Below are 14,538 nucleotides of genomic sequence, written 5' to 3' on the forward strand. Positions count from 1 at the left end.
TTCGTTGTTGTTGTTAGCCTCCCTGAGGCAGAATAGTAAGAAAGTAGAAAGATTCTTTGGCAAGTGGAATGGGGAAACTCAGACAGACAGACAGCTGAACGAACTGGCCATGCAGTTTACATACAGCCAGATACAGAAGGTCACCAGGGCTGAAAGCTCTGGGTGCCTAGCAACGGGCAAAACTGGTGCCGGACCTCATCCCCAGGTTGGCCTTTACTCCCCTAGCATATCGTTAGTCACGCGGTTTTGACGCCACTGACCTTTCTTCCCTGGAAATAACATCTAAGCCTCAGTTGTATTTCAGCTCCAAGCCCAGAAAAGCAGCAAAACCAGACAGGTGAGGCCAGGACCAGCTGTGATGATTTTTTTTTTCAATGTGACTTAAAAAAAAATTTTTTTTTCTTTATTGATTTTAGAGAGAAAGGAAGGGAGGGAGGGGGGGAGAGAGAGAGAGAGAGAGAGAGACATCAATGAGAGAGAACATTGATTGGCTGCCTCCTGAATTCCCCCCACTGGGAATTTGGCCCACAACCTGGGCGTGTGCCCTGAACGGGAATCGAAGCAGTGACTTCTTGTTACATGGGTCAACGCTCAACCACTGAGCCACACTGGCCAGGCCAGCTGTATGATTAATGAATGACCTCCTACCCTGGCACCCACCAATCAGTGGAGACCATGCCTCTGAAAGGATACACCTGGAAAGGCTGATGACTATTCTATTGAGGTCCTTCCCTAAGATCTCCCCCAAACTCCCAGCCTTCGAAACCCTCAAGACCTAGGACCCAGCTCACACTCTCCCTCCCACAGGCATGCATCTTCTAAACCATAAGGGACCCCAGGAGACTTGCAACCAGGGGGACAATGGGCACTGGCAGCTCATCCCAGGCTAACCCCCTGAACCTATCCCAAGGCCTCATTTTCTCTGACTCTCCAATGAGCTGACAGCAGCCCCACCTTAGTTCACTTCTTTTCCATAATGTTTCCAGAGAGCCAAAGCAGCCCTCCCAGGCTCTCTCCTGTTGCTTCTTCTATCATAGGCTCTTCCTTATTTCACTGTCTTTATAAATGCATTCGCAAAAGCTTTAATAAATGCATTCGCAAAATCACATGGACTCATGTTGTGAAATATTTCCTACAAGAAGTCAAGAACCCACACACTACAGACCAGCTGGAGGCAGACCTGCTCAGGGCTGGTCCCTGTCCACCATTCAGGGATATAATTACCCTTCCCTTGAATTTGCGCTGGCCGCAGTGATTTGCATGACCTATAAAATGCAACAGAAATAACATGCAGGGGCTTCCAGCCTAGATAATAAGAAGCCCAGTAACTTCTTCCTAGTTCTCTTGGAGTATCCTTTGTTGAAGCCCTGAGCCTTCATTAGTAAATCCAGTTACTCTGAGACTGACATGTGGAGGGAGCGTGTGTAGGTGGTCTGGTCGACAGTGCCAGCTGGGACCAGCTTTCCAACTATCCTTGCCATGGTGCTAGACACGTGCGTGAATCTTCCAGATTAGCCCATCTGCCAGCTGAATACCACCAAGTGACCTTTGTTGATGCCATATGCAATAGAAGAATTGCCCAGCCAAGCCCTGTCCAAATTCAGACCCCCCACCCCCCACCCCCATATCATGAGACATAATAAATTGGTCATTGTTTTAAGTCACCAAATTTTGGGATCATTTGTTAGGCAGCCTTAGATAACCAAAAACACTTTATACCTGAAATGTCCGTGAGGGAGATTTGTTTTATCCCCTCCAGAGAATGTTTCCAATTTTCCACCCAACTGGGAGAGGGACGGTGGTAGCTGGGCAGTGTGGGAAGGGGATGGAGGCTTCCTGCACAGACTTACAAAAAACCTGTGTTTAGCCTTAACCATACACCCATTTTCAGAAGTACCTGATGCAGCAAATTCCTTCGTATCCTGAGATATTCTGTAATATCATGTTGCTTCTTGGCTTTCCCTACTCCTGGCTTAGAATTCAATTTTCTCAGGTCTGCAGAGTCCATTATCACCTGTCAATCTGCTTTCCAGGTTTCTAGAATTTTTCCTCTCTTGTTCCCTTGTCCTTGTGAGATTAAAAACGAAACAAAAGCCCTGGCCGGTTTGGCTCAGCGGTTAGAGCATCGGCCCACAGACCAGAGAGTCCCAGGTTCGGTTCCCACTAAGGGTATGTACCTCAGTTGCAGTTTGTCCCTACCCCGCTTGGGGTCATGTGGGTGGCAGCCACTCGATATGATATGTCTCTCTTGCATCAATGTTTCTCTCTTCCTTCCTCGCTCCCTCCCACTCTATCTCAAGATAAATGCAAAAATGTCCTCGGGTGAGGATAAAAAACTAAATTTTAAAAATGAAACAAAACAAAACTACTCTTTTTTCAGATAGATTTCCAGAGGGAGCTGAGGCAAATGTACGTGTTCATTCTGCTATCTTGAATTTAAAGGACCCTTTGAGTGTTTCATTTCAACAACTACATTAATTTTTAAAACACGTCTTAGGTCAGGTTCCTCGAAGCAGAGTCTGAGATAGGGATTCTCCCGTGTAAGTGGCTTAGTGAAGGAATATTCTCAAGACAAACTGTAAGATAAGTAGGATAGTGCAGAGGAAGAAGCAGAACAAAGATGTGGTTTCTGCTGAAATTAGCCTCAGCCTAAGCCTGTGGGAGCTCTGGAATATGAAGGGTATCAGAGGTTTATTCCTGGCCTTTTGTATCCCATAAAAGTTAGCTTCTGACTGTGGCTTCCCAACCTGGTCTGGGGGAAGTTATGGGGAGAAAGGTGAAGCTGTGAGCTGGGTACACCTGTCTAGAAAAGGATTCCAGCAGGGTGCTAACAGCATTTGCTCCATTCCTCACTTTTTTATTTTTTTAGGGTAGCCTAATTGTGTTTTTTTTTCTTTTTTAATATTTTTTTTCTTTTTTAAAATGTTTTTTCTTTATTGATTTTAGAGAGAGAGAGAGAGACATCAATTGACTGCCTCCTGCATGCCCGCTACTGGGGATTTGGCCCACAACCTGGGCATGTGCTCTGACCAGGAATCGAACCTTTCACCTCTTGGTACATGGATTGACACTCAGCCAGTGAGCCACACCAGCTGGCGCCTAATTACTATTTTTAAAGGGATATAACAGTCTTTCTGAGGAAATGAATTATCCTTATTTTTACTATTTTTCCACTGTTTGTCTTGTTAATTTTGCTTCTTCTTAGTTCATAAACAGAAGCTCAGAAACTTTAAGTTTTCAAACACAGAAAAGGGGCAAAACCAGGTATAGAATCCACATCAGTCTGATCCTTTTTGTTTTTAATGTTTTTATTGACCTTTTAGAGAGAGAGGAAGGGAGAGAGATGGAAACATCGATGTGAGAAACATCTGTCAGCTGTCTCCTGCATGCCACCTGCTGGGGATCAAGCCTGCAATTGGGCATGTGCCCTGACTGGGGATGGAACCAGGACCATAGTCCATGGGACAACACTCAATCCACTGAGCCACACCAGCCGGCCTGATTCTTGCTTTTAACTATGTTATACTACCTTCTTTAGCTACATCTGAGTGAAATAATTTAATGTTACCTGTCCGGCTTTAAGAGTGTTAATAGCCACTTGGATTTTGGTCTGTTGGATAGCAAACACATTCCAAAGCTACCTACCCATGGTTAAAATTGAAATTTGCCTGTAGATTCAGCAGATTCATTCTGCAAGCATTCACTGAGCGCTTGCAGGGAAATGGTACTGGGCGCACGTGCAAGGATGACCTAGACTCAGTGCCTTCAAGAGGCTTGTGTCCAGGAGTGCAGTTGTCACTCCCTCTGGGTACCAGCTCCCCACTGCCTGATGCACAGCTGGCTGGCATTGGCCCGGGAAAGCAGAGTAGAAAAACAACCAGGAAATAATCTCATCATGGCAGATATCCACCATGAAAATGAAGAAATGGAGCAGCCCATGCAGAATGGAGAGAAAAACTGCCCTTTGGGAGGGGGTGAAGGCCACCAGCCAGCAGGAAATAATAGATGGGTATAGGCTTGCAGACTGGCCCCTAACTTCTGATGGGCCATACATAATAGGCAGGTCAATGATGGAACGGGTGGAGATGGAGATTATATGAAATGTTCATGGACGAGATGAGAGAAATCAGGAGAAAACTTAGGGAGCTGCAACTGAGGAATTGTCTTCGTATTCTTATGGGGGAGCTCTTGAATTACCGTGACTCTCATGATGAATTTTGCCTTGTCTTGATTCTTGCTATTTTCCATGAGATTAACTGTGGTTCCCACTGTTGTTTGCTTTTCATTTCCTGATATGCTTTAACTGATCCTTTTGCTGTAAACCTTATGTTAATTTCCATGTATCAAGTGTGTTCTGTTACCAGCTTCTAATTGGAGATTGCCTTGGCACACAGTCTTAAATTTCTGTCAACAGTAGTTTCACTGATTTGCATGGAAAAATGTAAAGTTAATAAAGCAATTAAAAAGCAAACAAAGTCTGGCCAGTATAGCTCAGTGGTTGAACGTTGACCCATGCACCAAGAAGTCATTGGTTCGATTCCTTTCAAGGCACATGCCCAGGTTGTGGGCCAAATTCCCAGTGGGGAGCATGCAGGAGGCAGTCAATCCATGTTATCTCTCATCAATGTTTCCATCTCTCTCTCCCTCTCACTTCTTCTCTCTCTAAAATCAATAAAGAAAAAAAATTAAAAATAAAATAAAAAGCCCTGGCCGGTTTGGCTCAGCGGTTAGAGCATCAGCCGCAGACTGGAGAGTCTCGGGTTGGGTTCCCGCTAAGGGCAAATACTTCGGTTGCAGTTGTCCCCAGGCTGTAGTTGTCCCCAGGCTGTAGTTGTCCCCAGCCCGGTTGGGGTTGTGTGGGTGGTGACCACTGGATGTGTCTCTCTCACACGATGTTTCTCTCTCTCTCTTCCTCCCTCTCTCCCTCTTGCTCTGTCTGAAGATAGATACAAAAATGTCCTCAGATGAGGATAAAAAAATTAAAATAAAATAAATAAAATAAAAAGCAAAAAAAGAGAGGTTTGTGTCCAATCGAGGAGGCAGATAACGAACACATGAAACTATATCAGGAGGGGCGAACGCTGCGCCAAGGCCGAACCCGGGAGCTGCTAACCAGTACCAAGGCCGGGTAATTTAACAGGTATCTGGGGCTGCTGCTGACTCCTGTCTCCAAAGGTTTCCCCAAAGAAGGAACTCGATTTTCCTCAAAAGGAAGTGGAACTACTGGGAACTTTTGGAATGTGTGTTTTCATGTGCAAGAGGGAACTGAAATGTGCCACTGTGATATGACTCGTTCCACTTTTCCAGCCACTGGCTCGGTCTGAGCCCCGCAGTGAGGGAAGAAAGTGCAGTTTCTTCAGGAACAAGCTTTGGACTCGTGGAGGGACTCCCAGCTCCACCCCGGACCCTAGGAGGGTGTGGGGGCGCCCGGGCGCGGAGACGCGGAGGCTCAGAGGCTCGGACTCTGCGGGCAGGAGCGGGGCAGGGCCGTGTCCCGCTAGCGGGGCGATCGGGCGATCCGCTGCCCGGGAGCACGCTCTGCCCGGTGCAGCCCCCGGCCTGGGGGCAAGGCGGTCCCGGCGGCTCCAGGTGCGCTCCACTCCGGACGATTTTCCGGTCTCGTGGGCAGGACAACCAGGAACTCGGGGCTCAGTCTCCACCCCGAAGTGGGGCGGGTCCGCCTAGGATAAGATCAGCTGCCCAGCCCCGACGAGGGTGTGACCTCCGTAGCTGCTGAAGACAAGTGCAGCCCGTCTCGGCACGATCGGTAAGGGGACCCCGGGTGGGGGGGTCCTGCGTTCAGGAAAGGGGGCGCGGCAGCCCAGGAGCTCCTCGCTGGGACCGCTGGGCCTGTGCCGCACCCACGAGGGGGTTCCTGTCGCCCGCCTGCGGGGCGGGCGGGCGGTTGGCCGGGCGGCACTGGGTGGAGCGGGAGGCCGCGGGCCGGGACTCGCTCCGGGTGGACGGGAGGCAGACGAACACGGCCTTTATCCAGAAGGACCTCCGGAGCAGTTTATACAGCTCAGGACGCCAATCAGGGACTGCAGCTGTTCTTCGTTGAGTTCGTGCGCCAAGCACTGTGCTGGGTTTGGGCATTAAAAACAAAGGATTGAGTTCATATTGCCTGGAGCTGACTCAGTCTAACACCCAAGTTTCACTTTAATTCTTTCCTTGATCCTTTTAAAAAAAATTTCCCTTACTTTCTTACCCTTTCTCTCCTTATTGTGTATCTAATGCCCCCAGCACTATGCCTGGCACATGGGACTCTGTAATTATTATTATATGTGTTATTATTATATGTGTTATTATTATTGTTATTATTAAATCTGTAATTATCATGAGATCCATGACTTGAATCTGCCAATGGCCAGTTTCACTCTTTTGTCATGGCTTTGACCAGCTGGAGACATTAGGATCAAAGAGGTTATTGCTTTCAGCTATCTGCCCAACTTTTGTGGGAAGAATGGATAGGATCCCCTCCTAAAAATGATCTATCCCATTGTCCATCGATTTACGAACCTTCCACCTCCTCCTTACATTGCAAGTACATAACTCTATTGATAGCCAAGCCAGGAACTTCTCAGATGACAGAGAGGTGGAAGAGCAAGCAGGAAAGGAAGGGGACAGGATTTAGAAAATGGGTAACGGTCGCCATCCAAGACCTGCTTACCTGCTTACTTCCCAGAGCCCTGTCTGGCCAAGGCCAGATCCCCTATATTCATCTTAGGTCAGATTTCTGTTGCTTTGGGGACACACACACAGACACAAACATGCATAAACACACAACTAATGAATCAAGTGTTCTATGAATTTCCCTCCTAGATATTCTTGCCTTTGTTAGGGCTAGTTTTTCTCTGAAAGCAATTTAAAGCACAGTCTAGTGGCACTACACTAGCTCTCACAATCTGAAAACTGAGCCTCCTGACCATCCCCAGATTCATGTCTTATGGCCCATTTCTTTGCTTATGTCTAGTCACTCATTGGTTTTACCCATCTTGCTCATCTGCTTGTAGACTAAACCTGCTCCTCTCCAAGGGAGATGGAGGTGAGTGGCAGGCACTGGGCATGGTAAGTGGTATGCCAGGGAGTACCTAAAGCTTCAAATAAATAAGGGGGGGAGGCAAGTTTTCTTTGAGTGTTAATTTTACCCAAATATTTGAGGATAAGGACATATTTTATACATTCATAGCTAGAGTAGAATCAAAGTTTAGATACCTTTATAATATAAAACAAGAAACTCAAAAAATTTTTTGCATGGGCTTTGGGCTGTGATTTGGCTCAAATCTAGCCCTTCAGGGTTTGCTTTCACTGTAATTAGGGCGACTTATGTATGCAGTTTAATAGGTGTTCTAGTCCCCTGGAGGGTCTTTGAATAACAGGTAATCTAGGTTACTCGTTTTAATCTTTATTTCAACCTGAGGTGGAATTACTAGCCTGGTTTTAAAGATGAGGATCCCAAGGCTCCAAGTTGTGGTCCTTGTTCCAAGTCAGATCACTGTAAACTGATTTAGTCTCTCTGCCCTACTGTGATTCCATCAGTGCTTGGTTCATAGTGATCTGAGGTTTGGATTTGTGGCTTTCTGGCTTATTAACTAAATCTTGACTGAATATTTTTCTCTTCCTCTTTAACTTTCTTCTTGTCAACCATATCTTAAGATATGGCTAAAAGAACCTGAGCTGTTTTCACTAGAGAGGGTAGACTGAGGTGGGTATGGGGCACATGTTAATGGTCCTAAATGCTTGAGGAGCTTGGCATGTGGATGAGGGAATCAACTCACTCTTTGTGGTGCTGGACAGAGCTGGGAAGGAGTTTTTTGGATGGTGGCTTCTGGTTAAATTTAAGGAAGTGACTTTTGAAACCCATTGACTGGATGAACTTGGAGTTGGCAAGAGCTCTCTCACCAGAGGTTCTAGGCAGAGGTATCCACAGCCCCTTTCTGATGGAGCTGTGAAGGGTAGCAGGTTACACTAAGATGACTTCTGAAGCCATAGTTTCCAAACTTCAAGGTACATCCCCCAAGAAGCTTGTACAATATGCAGATTTTTGCCCCACTCCTAAAAATTCATATCTAGTATGACAGAGTGGGACCCAGAAATCTGCATAGTTAAGAGGCTTCCTGGATAGTTGTAATTCAGATGTTTCTTGGGCCTTGTTTTGACAAACTGCACTTTAGAAACACTTACACGAATATGTACAAACTTGATATATAAAGTATTAACAAAAACATAAGCCTGCCATTATGCTATAGACTCTAAGTAATGTGGTAAATGCCGAAATTGTCCCCATTCTCAAGCTCTTTATTATACCTATCACATCAATTTAACCCCATAGTTTTACAGTACTTAACACCTCTAGATCAATGTGTCTCCAACACAAGTGGGTGTTGTTGTTTTTTGTTTATTTTTAAACTTAATTGAAACTGAGATGGATTATTATATTAAGATTAGTTTCCCTAATATAAATAAGCACTAGGGGTGTAATGTACAATGTGATGAAGATTGTTAACACTGCTGTATGATGTATAAGACAGATATTAAGAGAGTAAATCCTGAGTTCTCTTCATGAGGAGAAAAATATTTTTTCTCTTTTCCTTTTCTTTTTATTATATCTATGAAATGATGGGTATTAGGCAGAACTTATTGTGGCAATCAGTTCACAGGACAGGTAAACCAAACAAATAAAAATAAAGGTTAATTTCCCAAGGAATTTAAGGTTTCTGTATAAGGCCTGTTGTTGGTTTTACGGGAGTAACTTGGTCTTCAGTTGTGTTTGAACTGGACTGAGAGCTTTTGCTATGGGAACCTGAACTACCACCTCTGAAGAATTCTTTTTAAGGATTCAAGATGTTTGATGTCAGGAAATTACCATATTACTTCTTGGTCCAGACTGCTAGACATGAAAACTATAGTGAATCTTGCAGCTAAAGGCCAGATTGTAAAGTACTCCGGAAAAGACCTTGAACATTCTGCCTTAACACCATTAACCCTTTAAGACCTAAATATAATGCAGCATGAGCAGCCTGACTTGTAACAGAGCAGAGGGTCCCAAATGGCTAAAGAATCACTATGGATTTGAAACTCTGATTTAGGGCATTCACCTCCCCCCTCCCAAGAGATAACAGTAAGTTATTATCAGAACTAATGTAGAGGGGCCCTGTGGTGAGTGGGAGCAAGGTCCCTGACTTATGTGTAATTGAGCCATTTCCCCTGGAGGAAGTCCATTATAGGTACAAGTCCAGTGGTATAATCAGCCCCAAGCATCCTTCCTTTAACTCCTCCAGGGGACTCAGGAAGGCCTCTTCTGGGTCCTGCTTAGCTTCAACTTCTGCTACTGTTGCTTTTTCATACCCATACAAGGACTTGTTGACTCAGTGGTTCTTATGCTTGTTAGAGTCATAGACCCCTTTGAGAATCTGATTAAAGCCATGAATACTGTCTTGAGAAAAACAAACATACATTTAACATTTTTCATACAGTTTCAAGGGTTTTATGTGCACCCTTCTAAACTCAATCATGGACACCTAACCGGTATGTAGACATCGTGTTAATAATTGCCCTGGACTGGCCAGTCTGTGGGCTGCAATACTGATGGCCGCCATCCTCATAACATCATAGATGATATGAACAGATCAACAAAACAGTGCAATTGACTGCCCAGCTAGTTAAGAACTACAAAAGAAAATATTTCAATTAAAGATCATTTGATATTGGATTTTTTGCTAAGATCAAATGTAAAGATCATATGATAACCAAAAAAAAAAAAAAGCTCTGAAATTGGGCACTGTCAAAATATTCAAAAATGCACACTTTCCAATTTGGCTCAGCGGTTAGAGCATCAGCCCACGGTCTGAAGGGGCATGTGCCTGGGTTGCAGGTTCAATATCCAGCCCCAGGCAGGGTTGTGTAGGAGGCAACCAATCGATGTGTCTCTCACATCAATGTTTCTGTCTCTCTCCCTTCCTTCTGCTCTATCTAAAAAAATCAATGGAAAATATCCTCGAGTCAGGATTAACAAAAAAAAAAACAAAAAAAAACACACACACACATGTACCTTTGTTCCAGCCATTTGAATTCTAGGGATTTATTCTAAAGATGTACTTGGACATGTGTACAAGGGTATATGCATTGCAGCTTTGTTTGTATCAGCAAAATGTTATAAATGGCCTAAATATCAGTAAGAGACTGATTAAATAATGGTATGTCCATGTAGTGCAATATTATGCAGCTCTTAAAAAGTAATGCAGATTACCCTGGCCAGGTGGCTCAATTGGCTGGAGCATCGTCCCATACACCAAAAAGTTGTGGGTTCAATTCCCGGTCAGGTCACATACCTAGGTACCGGGGAGCATGTGGGAGGCATCCCACCAATGTTTCTCTCTCACATAGATGTTTCTTTCTCTCTCTCCCTTCCTCTCTCTCTTTAAAAAAATCAATAAAAGCATATCCTTGGGTGACGATTTTTAATAAGGAAAGCATATTTATAGGAATATATATATAGGATGATATCAAAGATACTTTTTTCTTATAAAAGCAAAATATAGGTTTTCATGGTATGCTACCACATCTGTAGACAAGAATGATAGAGGCTGTCTATACTTTTTTTTTTTTATCCTCACCTGAGGACATTTTTGCATTTATCTTCAGATAGAGCAGGAGGGAGAGAGGGAGGAAGAGAGAGAGAGAAACATCGACATGAGAGAGACACATCGAGTGGTTGCCACCCACATGACCCCAACCAGGGCAGGGGAAAAACTGCAACCAAGGTACATGCCCTTAGTGGGAACTGAACCCAGGACTCTCTGGTCCGTGGGCCGTCACTCTAACCGCTGAGCCAAACTGTCCAGGGCAAGGCTGTCTATATTCTTATATGCTTGTTAAATACTTTTGAAAGGACACACAGGAAAAGAGTTACTAATATCACCTGCCCATTTTAACATTGTAAAGAGGAAGAATAAAACAGAGATGAAGAATGTATAACTATTGAGTTTTAATGCATGATCATATACTTTCTTATTTGACTACAAAGATGCAATTATGCTTCAGCATCCACTCTACCACCACGGTGTCCACCCCAACATCTCTTGGCTGGTTTGGGGGTGAATAGGATCACTAATAGGTCCACCTCACAGTTCCTCAACTCAGGGGTAGGCTGGGGTGGAGTTTTCTCTTTTGTAATTTTTTTTCTTTATTGATTTTAGAGAGAGGGGAAGGAAAAGGGAGAGAGAGAAACATTGATGAGAGAGAACATCGATTGGCCGCCTCCTGCATGCCCCCCACTGAAGATCAGGCCCACAACCTGGGCATGTGCCCTGACCGGGAGTTGAACCGGTGACCTCTTGGTGCATGGGTTGACGCTCAACCACTGAGCCACACCAGCAGGGCTGGGGTGGAGTTTTCTTTATGGATCCCCACATTTCATCATACAGAGCTCATGGAGAGGTATAACCCATCTTCTCTGTCTCTGTCTCTGTCTCTGTCTCTGTCTCTCTGTCTCTCTCTCTCTCTCTCTCTCACACACACACACACACACACACACACTGACACTCCCTCTCTCTTAAGTTAGTTTTAGTTCCTCTCAGCTTCTGACATTATCTCATGTTAGTCCTAGTCTTTTTGGTTTTGTCATGACTTTCTTCCTTTGCCTTCCCATGCCTTCATGAGGATTTTTGGTTTTTAAATATTTTTATTGATTTTTTTAGAGAGAGGAAGGGGGGGGAGAGAGAGAGAGAGAGAGAGAGATTAATGAAAGAGAAACATCGATGAGAGAGAAACATCGATTGGCTCCCCTGCTGGGGATCAAGCCCACAACTCCGGCATGTGCCCTGACCGGGAATCAAACCTGCAACTTCTTGGTGCATGGGTCGATGCTCCACCACTGAGCCACTCTGGCTGGGCCTTCATGAGGTTTTTAAGAGTCTCATGCTTTACCAACTGAGCTAGCCAGGCACTCCTTTCCATGAGGTTTTAATGAAAATTTGGGAGAGGCTGCCTCAGAAATGGCAAGTTCATGTGTGAATCAGAAATCCCCTGTGGAATATTTTTAACAGCTCTGTTTTTGTATTCTGCCAGAGTCAACTTGGATTCTGGAAAGATGTAGAAATAGAACCTTGCCCTGGCCCACTGAAGGAGGGGCTGATCCAGGGGGAGGGGGAGTTGCCCACAAAGCTGGAATATTTGCAGGACCTAGGAGACATCAGAATAAAATGAAACATTTGAGAGCAGTGTTTATTCTCAGCTCACTTCCAGATCTCCAAGGCTGAGCCAGAGTAAATCTATGAAGGAAAACTCAGCTGCTTTTCCTATTCACCTGGGCAGTGTGTTCTGCCCTCACTGGCAAACAGAAGTGATGGTGTTGGTAGGGAAATTACTGGGCTGCGTAAACCTGTTTTCCTACCTACAGGCAAATAAGACCTAGCAGGACAAAAAGAAGCCTGGCTGCATGTTCTGCTTTCTCACGGACTCATTGCAAATCCCTTTCTTCCTGTATCGTAGTCTACCCGCTTATCCATGGGGGATATATTCCAAGATCCCCAGCGGATGCTTGAAATTGCTGATAGTACTGAACCTGATGTATACTGTTTTTCCCTATACATACATACCTAAATTAGGCACAGTAAGAGATGAACAACAATGACTAATAATAAAATAGAATAATTATAAGAACATACTGTAGCCCTGGCCAGTTTGGCTCGGTGGTTAGAGCATCGGCCTGCAGTGCAGAGAGACCCGAGTTCGGTTTCCGCTAAGGTCACGTACCTCGGTTGTAGTTTGTCCCGGGTCCTGGTTGGGTTGTGCAGGTGGCAGCCACTTGATGTGTCCCTTTCAGGTCAATGTTTCTCTTTCTCCCTCTCTATCTGAACAAGAATGGAAAAATTTCCTCAGGTGAGTATTAAAAAAAAAAGAAAGAAAAAGAACATACTGTAATAAAAGTTATATGAATGTTCTCTCTTTCTCCCTCTGATAACCTCGATTGCAATTAAGTGACCAACAGGCAGGTAGATATGTTGAACATAGAGATGATTCACATCTTAGGTGGGCCGGAATGGGACAGCGCAAGATTTTGTTATGCTACTCAGAACAGCACAACATTTTTTAAAAAATCCTTACCCGAGGATATATTTCTATTTATCTTCAGATAGAAAGGGCGGGGGGGGGGAGGGGGAGAGGCATCGATGTGAGAGAGACACATCAATTGGTTGCCTCCTGCACGACCCCGACAGGGCCAGGACCGAAGCACAACAGAGATTACATGCCCCTGACCAGAAAGGAACCCGAGACTCCTTGGTCCACAGGGCGACGCTCCAACCACTGAGCCAAACCAGCTAGGGCAGAACAACACAAAATTTAAAGTTTATGAATTGTTTATCTCTGGAATTTTCTATTCAGTATTTTTGGACTGTATCTGACCATGGGTAATTGAAATCACAGTGAAACCACGGATAAGGGAAGACTGTACTTTAGTTTTTTATTCGAGTTCTGTCTGTTTATTCCCTTTCTGCATCACAAGGATTTTGTAAAGAAAGATGGAGTGGGTTTTAGTTTCTTTGGGAAAGATTATAAGAGAAAGACCAGATGCTAGATTCAGGGTTCTTTTTTCTGAGGCAGTGCTCCTCTTGTTTTATCCCTAAGACATCTGATTGCTGAGACAGAAGAAGATATCAAGAGTACTGGTCAGCCTTGGGATTTGGGCCTCGGGATATGCTGCCCTGTAGTTTGTGATTCATAAGGAGAGGCCAGAGGTGACGCAAGTGCAGTTGGACCTATGAGAGTTCCTGGTGATAGAGACAAGAACTGGAGGTCAAGGCTGGTAGTTTGTGATCAACGGCTTAGGGTTCCTGCATTAGTTTCTTACTTGCCTAGCATAGTTTACTTTGCTAGGAGAACATGGAATTAAGTGACCTTTCATGTTTCCTTGAGGGGCTTTGATTCTAAAATAACTCTGGGAATGAATTAGGAAACAAGATGAAACCTGTGGCAAAGCCTGACTATGCTGGACGGATTTTTTCTTTGAATAATTGTTATACGTGTGGACCTATGATACTACCCTGAATGCTGTGCAAAAGCTATGTGGATTTTTACATTCTGCACTGAGTTGGATTTTGCCTTAGAGTGGATATTGTTTAATGAAGGGTAATAGCAGCATGCTTCCCCTGAGAGGCCATTGTCAGCCTACAAAGCTGAGGCCTTGGCCTCTTAGGCTATATATATATATATATATATATATATATATATATATATATATATATAAAATATTTTATTAAGGTATAATTCATATATAATAAAATGCATAGATTTTTTTCTTTTTTTAATCCTCACCTGAGGATATTTTTCTCTTTGTCTTCAGATAGAGTGGGAAGGAGAGAGTAACATTCACATGAGAGGGACACATCGACTGGTTGCCTCCCGCACGACCCCAACCAGGGCTGAGGACAAACCGCAACTGAGGCATGTGCCCTTGACCATAATTGAACCTGTAACTCATTGGTCCGTCGGTCGGTGCTCTACCGCTGAGTCAAACAAGCCAGGGCAAAATGCATA

The 14,538-nt window shown here is 44.4% G+C and overlaps 1 protein-coding gene and 1 pseudogene across 1 annotated transcript in view; both read left to right on the forward strand.

The window, feature by feature from the left end:
- Positions 1-3,895: 3,895 nt before the first annotated feature.
- On the forward strand, positions 3,896-4,293 carry LOC118630544 (annotated as a pseudogene).
- Positions 4,294-5,701: 1,408 nt separating this feature from the next.
- The window catches only part of ANXA4 (annexin A4), a 67,659-nt gene continuing 58,822 nt past the window's right edge, over positions 5,702-14,538 (forward strand). Inside the window, exon 1 of the mRNA XM_036263260.1 lies at positions 5,702-5,767. The gene's annotated coding sequence lies outside the window, so the exon portion shown is untranslated. The remainder of the gene's footprint in view (positions 5,768-14,538) is intronic.

The sequence above is a fragment of the Molossus molossus genome, unplaced genomic scaffold, assembly GCF_014108415.1.
Source record: "Molossus molossus isolate mMolMol1 unplaced genomic scaffold, mMolMol1.p scaffold_m16_p_15, whole genome shotgun sequence".
In the NCBI taxonomy this organism is placed as follows: Eukaryota; Metazoa; Chordata; class Mammalia; order Chiroptera; family Molossidae; genus Molossus; species Molossus molossus.